The following is a 9,055-nucleotide window of genomic DNA, read 5'->3' on the forward strand; positions in this document are numbered from 1 at the left end:
AACCACCGTTTGTAAAGCACCTACTGCGTGCTGTACCCTCCGGGCTAGACCAGGGCCCAGCACTGACCAGGCCTCAGTAAGGCTTCCCATGCTTTCCTGGCTTCTCCTCACCAGAGCCTGGGCAGTAAGGTCCTATCACCCCACTGACCAGGTGAGAAAACTGAGGCTTAGGGAGGCTTAGATAAACTTTCACTGTGAATAATGACTCCACAGCCCGTCCACCAGTCAGTCCTGCGGCTCAGCACGTGTCCAGCCACTGCTCTTCTCACTGTCACAGGCAGCTCTCCCCTGCACGGTCACAGAAGCCCCCATGGGTCTCCCTGCTCTGCCTCTGCCCTGGAAGACCTTTTATTTTATTTTTAAACATTTTTTAATAAGTGTATTTATTTATTTGGCTGCGTTGGTCCCTCTTGCTGCGCTCAGGCTTTTCTCTGGTTGCAGCAAGCGGAGCTTCTCTTGTTACGGAGCATGGGCTCTAGGCGCGTGGGCTCCGTAGTTGTGGCACATGGGCTTAGTTGCTCCGCGGCATGTGGGACCTTCCCAGACCAGGGCTGGAACCCGTGTCCCCTACATTGGCAGGCGGATTCTCAGCCACTGCGCCACCAGGGAAGTCCCCGAAAGAGCTTTTAAAACGTTAAGTTCCCTGTGTCTCCCTCCCTCCTGCCCAGACCCTTCTGACTCACACTCCCGCTCAGGGGGCCTTCCTGGCCACCTGCTGCGGAGAGCAGCCCCCCCTCCCCGGCCTCCTTCCTCGGCTTTCTTTTTCTCCATAGTATTTATAACTATGGGCTCCTATTGTTTACTTGTTGCTGTGTCTCCCCACTAGAATATAAGCCCCTGAGAGCAAGGACTTAGTCTGTTTCCCTCACACAGGCTCAGCGAAACCTTGCAGACAGCCTGTTCTATTTGCTGGATGAGCGACCGTGTGAACTGGTGACCGCGTGGCTGTGTGAATGGACGCGAGGGCAGCTAGTTTCTTTAAATATTAATTAATTAATTAATTAATTAGGCTGCACCGGGTCTTATTTGCGGCATGCATGCAGAATCTAGTTCCCTGACCAGGGATCAAACCCAGGCCCCCTGCATTGGGAACGCGGAGTTTTACCCACTGGACCACCAGGGGCCCAAAGAGGCCCCCCTGCGCTTTGTGGGGTTGGGGGGAATGCCCAGCCCCCAGCATGAGACCAGGCCGCTTCCAGGGTGGGCAACCTCAGGGCTGTCCCCTCCCCTCCTTCAGGCCTCTCCCACAGTCCCCTTTGCAAGGGGTGCAGATTTTAGAAGGAGGGATTGTGTTGGTCTGTTTCCTTCACTGCGGCTTCCACAGCCTCTAGGACAGTGCCTGGCACAGACCAGGTACTAGTCCACATTTATTGCATGAATGAATGAAAATACGTGGGCCAGCCCTTGGCACCCAGGGAGGTAGCAGTAAGTGCTAGCCATTGGTGCAACTACCCCCCCACCTGAGCTCAGGCCCTTCCCTTGCCTCTTAGGTCTCCATCTGCAAAATGCGGACAAAAAATCTGACTCCATAGCATTCCTGTGAGGCTCCAATGAGACCGTGGACAGGAAAAGTGCCTTATAAAGTGTGGATTGCACTGTAAATGGTGATTCAGGACACAATCAAAGCCCAGCTCTTTTTTTTTTTTGGCCGCACAGCTTGTGGGATCTTAGTTCCCCGACCAGGGATTGAACCCGGGCCTTTGGCAGGGAAAGCGCCAAATCCTAACCACTAGACCACCAGGGAACTCCCAGCCCAGCTTTATTTTTGTTGTGTGTCGGGGGAGGCAGGGATGACTGTGCGCTGCGGTAGTCTGGGAGGGCTTCCTGGAGGAGGCATGCATGGACAGGCAGACCCAAGGAGGAGGAGGGAGGGCACTGCTGACAGGAGGAACAAAGGCAGGAGGAGAGAGGAGACCCATAGGACTGAGGGGGCTGCCGACCACGTAGCGGTGGGGGTGGGAGTCCTGGCTGAGGACCGTGACCTGGCTGGAGCACCCCAGAGGCCTACCCTGCCCTTGTTGACATCAGCAGCTGTGGCCTGCACCAGAGGCCCTGGTTGGGGTGGCCCCACGCATCACCTGCCTTCACCCTTCATTTTGACAGGTCCTGCCAGGTGCCCCACCCTCCACCTGCCATGGGCGGCTGCCTCCCCCCTCCTCTCCAGGTCACCCTGTTCATTTGGTTCATGGCTGAGCTGAAGGCACTCTGACTGCCCCTCAGTGTCCCGACAAGTGGACTCGAGATGCCGAGTGGATGCTGCAGCCCCTCCGCACCCTGACAGTCTGGGAGGTCCTTGCTCCGTGACCTTGGGCAGAAGACACGAGGACTCAGAGCCAGCAGTCTGCGTTCAAATCCTAGCTCGGCCACTTGCCCCTTGTGTGACACCAGGTCTGCCACCTTACCTCTCTGTGCCTTGGTTATACAGGGACACTGACACGCTGAGCACAGGGCTGCTGTGGGCGTGAGGGGACCGTGACCAGGCAGGGCCTGAGCTGGCGTTCAGTCTGCTCTGGAGATCACCTTATCATTCCCCAGGCTCTTGAGTCCAAGCCAGATAAGCATTAGTACTGAGCCCATGCACCCAATTTACAGATGAGAACACTAACGCGTGGAGAAGCAGAGAGACTCATTCACAGCCAGGACCGACTACACAATTTTGAGGCCCCAAAGTAAAATGAAAAATCGGGTCCCCGTGTCCACAAGTTATTAGGAATTGCAAAATCGAGATGGCGGCAGCACATTAAACCAAGTGCGGGGTCTTTCTGAGCGTAGGGCCTGTGTGAAACTGGCAAGGAAGGGGTAAAGCTGAGACTGGAACCCAGATGGGCTGGTGCCCAGCTGACCCCACCTGAGGACTCCTGGGTCCCTTTCTGCCAGAGCCCAGGCTGCCCAGGTATAGCCGGGGGTTCCTGCAGTGACTACAGGCCCCATAGGGATTTGAACAGGAGGGATCACTTAATAAGGACACCAGTCATTCCTTAGGCCTGGGTGGGGAAGGGGATTGAGAGGCTGGCATTCCAGCTATGGTGTGTATGTGTCTGTGTGTGCTCACCCAGGACACAGAGGCAAGAGAATGGTCTGGAAGGAGCCTGAACTTCCAAGGAGATGCACGTGTGAGCCCAGGTGTCCATATGACCCCGGTAGCTCTATGACTCTGAGTGGCCACATGACCATGGGTCACCCTATGACCGGGTAGCCATATGACCCCTGGCAAATGTCTGACCACAGGTGATTGTATGACTCCAGGTAGCCATATGACCCCAAGAAGCTGTATGATCCCAGGTGGCCTTATGACCCCCAAGAAGCCCTGGGAGGCCGTATGACCCTGGGCAGCCATAGGACCACAGGCACCTCTATGACCCTAGGCACCTAGATGGCTCCGGGCAGCCATATACCTCTGAGAAGCTGTGACCCATGCACCTCTGTGACCTCAGGGAGCCTGCTACTCTCTTCCCAATTCCAGCACCTGGAGGTCCCGCCATGGATTTGTCCCCCTTGGGACTGGGCAGGCACTGTCCTCTCAGGTCTCGGGTTCCATCATGGGCAATTGGGGGACTTTGCCTTGCTTAAGATCTGGGACCTGTAAGGTGTGGGCCCACCTACCCTGCATCCCTGGAAGTCCACACCCCACTCTCTGGGGGCTCCCAGCCTCTGCTTTCACCTCTGGGCTCAAAGAGATGAGGTCTTTCTCCCAAGGTCACACAAGGAAGTGGCAGAGGGGGGAGCCTGCCCCTATGCTCTCTGTTCTGGAGGGAGGGTGTCTGTCAGGCAGACAGCTGCAAACCAGCACCCTGAGAACCCAGCCTGGCTCAGAGCAAGTGCTCAGAAATATATAGTGATAAATGAGCTTACTAACTGAGATCTTGGGACTCTGCAAATGAGTCTGTTTTTAAAAGTGTTTGTTGCTGAAAAAAAACAAAGGAGAGGGGACTTCCCTGGTGGCGCAGTGGTTAAGAATCTGCCTGCCGATGCAGGGGATACGGGTTTGAGCCCTGGTCTGGGAAGATCCCACATGTTGCGGAGCAACTAAGCCCGTGCACCACAACTAATGAGACTGTACTCTGGAGCCCACGAGCCACAACTACTGAAGCCCACGCGCCTAGAGCCCGTGCTCAGCAACAAGAGAAGCCACCGCAATGAGAAGCCCATGCACCACAATGAAGAGTAGCCCCCGCTCGCCGCAACTATAGAAAGCCTGCACGCAGCAACGAAGACCCAACACAATCAAAAATAAATAAAATAAAAATAAATTAATTAAAAAACAAAACAAAGGAGAGGTTCGCAAAGGAGCAGAGGAGGCATCCACTAAGGGTGTCCAGCTGGCACACACGTTTGTGTCAGCGTGTAGACCGCAGTCTCAGGAGAGAGCTCCTTGCCTCAGTTCCCTAAAGAGATGTGGTAAGGTAGGGAAGGGGCCAGGAGCACAGTAAGCCCTCAAATAATGAGCAGGCTTATTGTCTCAGTCACAGTGAAATCTGCGCCATCCCAGGCTACCGAGTTCCAGGCACACCAGCTCCCTTCCCCGTCTAGACCCTGGGAAGTGCTGCTCACTCACGCCGATGGATGCTAACTCATCCACTTCTCACAACAGCTCTTGAGGCAGGAGCTGTCACTCTTGCCTCCTGGAAGATAAGAATACCCAGGTCCAGGGAGCTGAGGGCAGAGCCAGGCTTTCAGCCCAGGCAGGCGGCTCCCAGGTGTGCTCCTGACTGCCACCTTCTCCAGGTAAGGTCCCCTCCATTTCACAGACTCAGACTCATTTACAATGAGGTCAAAGTTCAAACCCAGGCCCTGTGACCCCCCTGAGCCTGCCTGCGGATCACCCCTTCACTTCCCAAACCCTGACCTGCCCCGAGTCTTGCCCCTCCCTCCTACCTCTCCCAGGCCCATGCTCCCATCCTCCCCCTGTCTCCTGGCACCAGAATCAGGGATGCTAAGTGTCACAGGGGCCCCATGCCCTCTGCTGCAGGTGTCCTGAACCTGAACCGGGTGGGGCCACAAGAAGAAGGTGAGAGCTCCTGACCCATGCAGGCATGTGGCTGTGGGAAACAGAGTGCTGAATCCATTCCTCAGCAAGTGCCCAGTCAAGGTTGGCTCATGTTGTTTCAGGGGTCCATGGACCCCCCCAGAGTCTCTGCATGGGCCCTAATTAAGAAATTCCTAGGGGAAATTCCCTGGTGGACCATTGGGTAAGACTCCATGCTCTCAATGCAGGGGGCCTGGGTTTGATCCCTGGTCGGGGAACTAGATCCCACATGCATGCCGCAACTAAGAAGAAGTCCACATGCCGCAACTAAAGATCCCACATGCTGCAATGAGGATCTCCTGTGCCGCAACAAAGACCCGGAGGAGCCAAAATAAAGAAATTTAAAAAAAAGAAATTCCTCTTCTCTCTCTCATCTGTCACCCTCTCCATCCAAACATGTCTGCAGCCATACTGTGGGCAGGCTCTGGGATGTATCAGTGAACCTGGCCTGGTACCCGTCCCTTGGACAGGACTCACAGACCACTAGAGAGACAGACAATGCCCAGTTACAGTTGGGAATGATTGGTGAAGGGGCAGAGTGCCTCAGAGCTCATGGGAGGGAGCCACTCACTCCTCCACGGTAGAGCATCCTGGAGGGCTTCCTGGAGGAGGTGATTCCTGGCAAACTTCCAGAAATGGTCAAGGTTACAGTTTTATATTGATAGTTCTTAGGCCTTGCGGGGGGAGGTCCATGGATGAGAGGGACATAGCCCTGCTTAAAGAGTCCCCAGGTGAGGTGGGGAGAAGGCAAGCTCATACAAGCAGTAATGGAGATGTTGTCATGCCCCAGGCTCCCCACAAGTGTCCCTGCAGATCAATATGCTTACAAATGAGGACACAGGCTTCGCTCCATCATTTGTTTAAGATTATTCAGAATGTACAGAGTGTCAGCCGAGCAGTAAAGCAAAGCAGGTGTGAAGCTCTTCTGAGCACAAGGCCTGTGCAACTGCCCGGGTTGCACACCTGTGACAGGTAGGTGCCCACACACACCCTGCTCTGGAGCCAGGCCAGAGTCCAGGGCAAGAGGGTCTCCCATGTGTCCAGCTCTCTCCTTACACGACTGGGGGGGCCAGCCATTCAGGGGGAGTGAGGAGAAGCCGGGTAGGGGCCCCGTCGGCCCCATTCCCAGGCCACGCTGGGCAGCTGGATGGTGGGGCCACAGGCCACAGGCACATTTTCTGCTCCATCTTGGTCAGCTCAGGCTGCTACAACAAGAATACCATAGACTGGCCGGCTTAAACAGCAAACACCTGTTTCTCCCAGTTCTGGATGCTGGGAAATCTGAGATCAGGGTGCCAGCATGGGCTTCTGGGGGGGGCGTCCTCCTCCAGGTTGCGACCTCACCCAGCCTTCCTTGGTGCATGCACGCAGAGAGAGTGGAAGAAAGCTCTCCCCTGTCTCTTCTTACAAGGGCACTAGTCCCATCAGGAGGGCTCCATCCCCACGACCTTATTACCTCCCAAGGGCCCACCTCCAAATATCATCCCATTGTGGGTAGGGCTTCAAGATGAATTCTGGGGGGATACAAGCATGCAGTCCACAACACCTTACTTGGTGGTAGCACCTGGATGAGGACCTGGCTGGTTAGGCTGGCATGGAGTGTTGGCAGAGTGGCCCTGTTCCCGGTCCTCGTGCAAATGTGCGCACATGTACATGCATATACGCACGTACATGCACATGTGCAGCGTTGGGCACGTGCACATTGGAGCTGTGCTTTTCTTTAACTTTGCTCTCTGTCCAATCTCTGTGTGGAGCTCTGGATTACAGAAGGCAATTCATCTGATGTTTCTGTATCTCATGCATTTATTTACACTTTCAGAAACACTTATGGAGAGCCTACTGAGGGTCAGATCCTATGCTAGGCTCCACAGCTACAGAGGCTAGTAAACTGCATTGTCATTGCTATCATTCCATTGTGTGACTATCTCACAATTTATGTATCTATTCTATGGTGGATGGGCATCTGTGTTTCCCATTCCACTATGGGATCCTTAAGGATAGCAAGCAGATCTTGCTGCCAGCTCTTGTCCTAGAACCTGGCATGGTACACAGCACATAGCAGGCACTCAGTAATTATTTGCTGAATGAATGAAAATAAAGAAGATTCAATAAATACCAGCATTTAGTGAATAATTAAACAAAGTTATTAAGTCCTTATGCTGTGCTCCTTACTATATCAAGTCTTCTTAAAAAGCGTTATTTAATCCTCACGATGACTTGTGAGCTAGGTATTATCAGAAGTCTCATGAACAGATGAGGACTCTGGAAGGTGAAGTAAGGTGCCCACGACCATACAGCTGGCACACAGGACAGGTGGAGTTGCTTCTGCCTCCATCCTCTGGCCGTAAGAGCCAAAACCCAACAGGGCAGGTCAATAGATAGTTATGAGCACTCACAACGTGTCAGGGGCCACTTTGGGCTCTTTATATATACACTCCTGATGTTCTTAGTAACCCCTCATTGAAGTATCACATACACACGGAAAAGCACACACATGATGAATGCGCAGCTGGAGAACATTTCATAAACAGAACACATCCATGTAACCAGCACCCAGATCAAGAAACAGAACCTCACCAGCACCCCAGATACTCCCTCTGTGTCCTGGCTCTGGCACTCCCTCCTCCAAGATTAATCTCTATCCTAATTTCTACCACCATTTATACATTTCTACCAATTTATCTACATGGAATTCTGCATGCTTTAGGGTCTGGCTTTTTTTTCCCCCTCAAAGTCATGTGTGAGAGTCATCCACATTGTTGTATGTAGTAACAGATTATTCATTGTCATTGCATTATGTGAATATATCACAATTTATGTATCCATTCTATGGTTGATAGGCATTTGGGTAACTTCCACTTTCTGGCTATTACAAACAGTGCTGCTATGAACAGAAAAAGGCTCATATAAGATAAGCATCTAGGAGGTCATAGGGTTTACATAGAATCCAGTACTTCTAAACAGATTTCCAAGATGGCTGCATCACTTTGCAGCCCCACTAAGTGGGGTATGAGAGTTCCAGTTGCTCCACTTCCCTGTCAACACTTCATATTATCAGATTTCCCCATTTTTACTGCTCCGGAGGCTGTGCAGTGCACTCTTTATGTCTCAATCCCTTCAGCAACCCCATGAGATGGATTTTATGATCTCTATATTACAGATGAGGACACCCAGGCTCTGAGAGGTGAAGTAATTTCTCCAAAGCCACTTAAACCCTGGCATGGGCGCAGGGCTGTCTGACCTCAGCCCATTATATCATCTGTTTCACTGTTTATCAAGCTGCCTTCCCCGACCTTGTCCCCAGGAGTTCCCATTAGCCCCATCCCAGGGATTACAGCCATTCTGCTTGCTGGCTGATACTGGATCGGTGCCGTGCCATGAGTCAGGCTGCGGAGTGGAAGGCCCCAGGTCCGGGGTCCTCCCCAGCTCTCCGGGGCGCTCATCGACTGGAAGGGGCAGGGGGTGGGGATGGGGGGCGCACTGAGCGTGGGAGATGGGGGTGGCGCGGGGAGGGGGAGATGTATCAGGGCGAGGTAGGGACAACCGAGTGGAGGGTAAGAAGAGGGTGTTTGCCGTCGCACCTGGCGGCGGAGCCCACCCTTCCCGTCAAGGGCTGGGGGCGGGGGTTGGGCTGGGAGGAGGGAGTTTGCAGAGGGCTAGGCTGGTGGCGGGCCAAGGGGCTCTCCAGGCCCCTCTGCGAGGAGGGCGTTTGGGGAGAGGGAGGAGCGGGGTGAACGGGAGAGACGGGGGTTGCAGGTTCTCCCTCCCGCGGCTACCGAGAGGCACGCAGCCGGGGTCGGGGGTCAGGGCTCCAGCTTAGGGTCTGGTGCTCAAGCCTCGAGGAGCGGGGGCTGAGGGGGTAGGCACGGCAGCCCCTAGGCTGGATGCGGCCAGGGGCGGGGCCGGTCCAGGGGCGGGGCCTCGGCTGGCGGGGCGGGGCAGAGCAGTGGGCGGGGTGCACGGAGACCAATCGGCGCGCATGACGCGAGCCCCGCCCTGACCCCCGCGGCGGCTGCTGCATAGTCATGA

Source organism: Delphinapterus leucas, chromosome 17, assembly GCF_059928025.1.
Source record: "Delphinapterus leucas isolate spDelLeu-1000000601 "Yukka" chromosome 17, BTC_Dleu_Yukka2, whole genome shotgun sequence".
Lineage (NCBI taxonomy): Eukaryota > Metazoa > Chordata > Mammalia > Artiodactyla > Monodontidae > Delphinapterus > Delphinapterus leucas.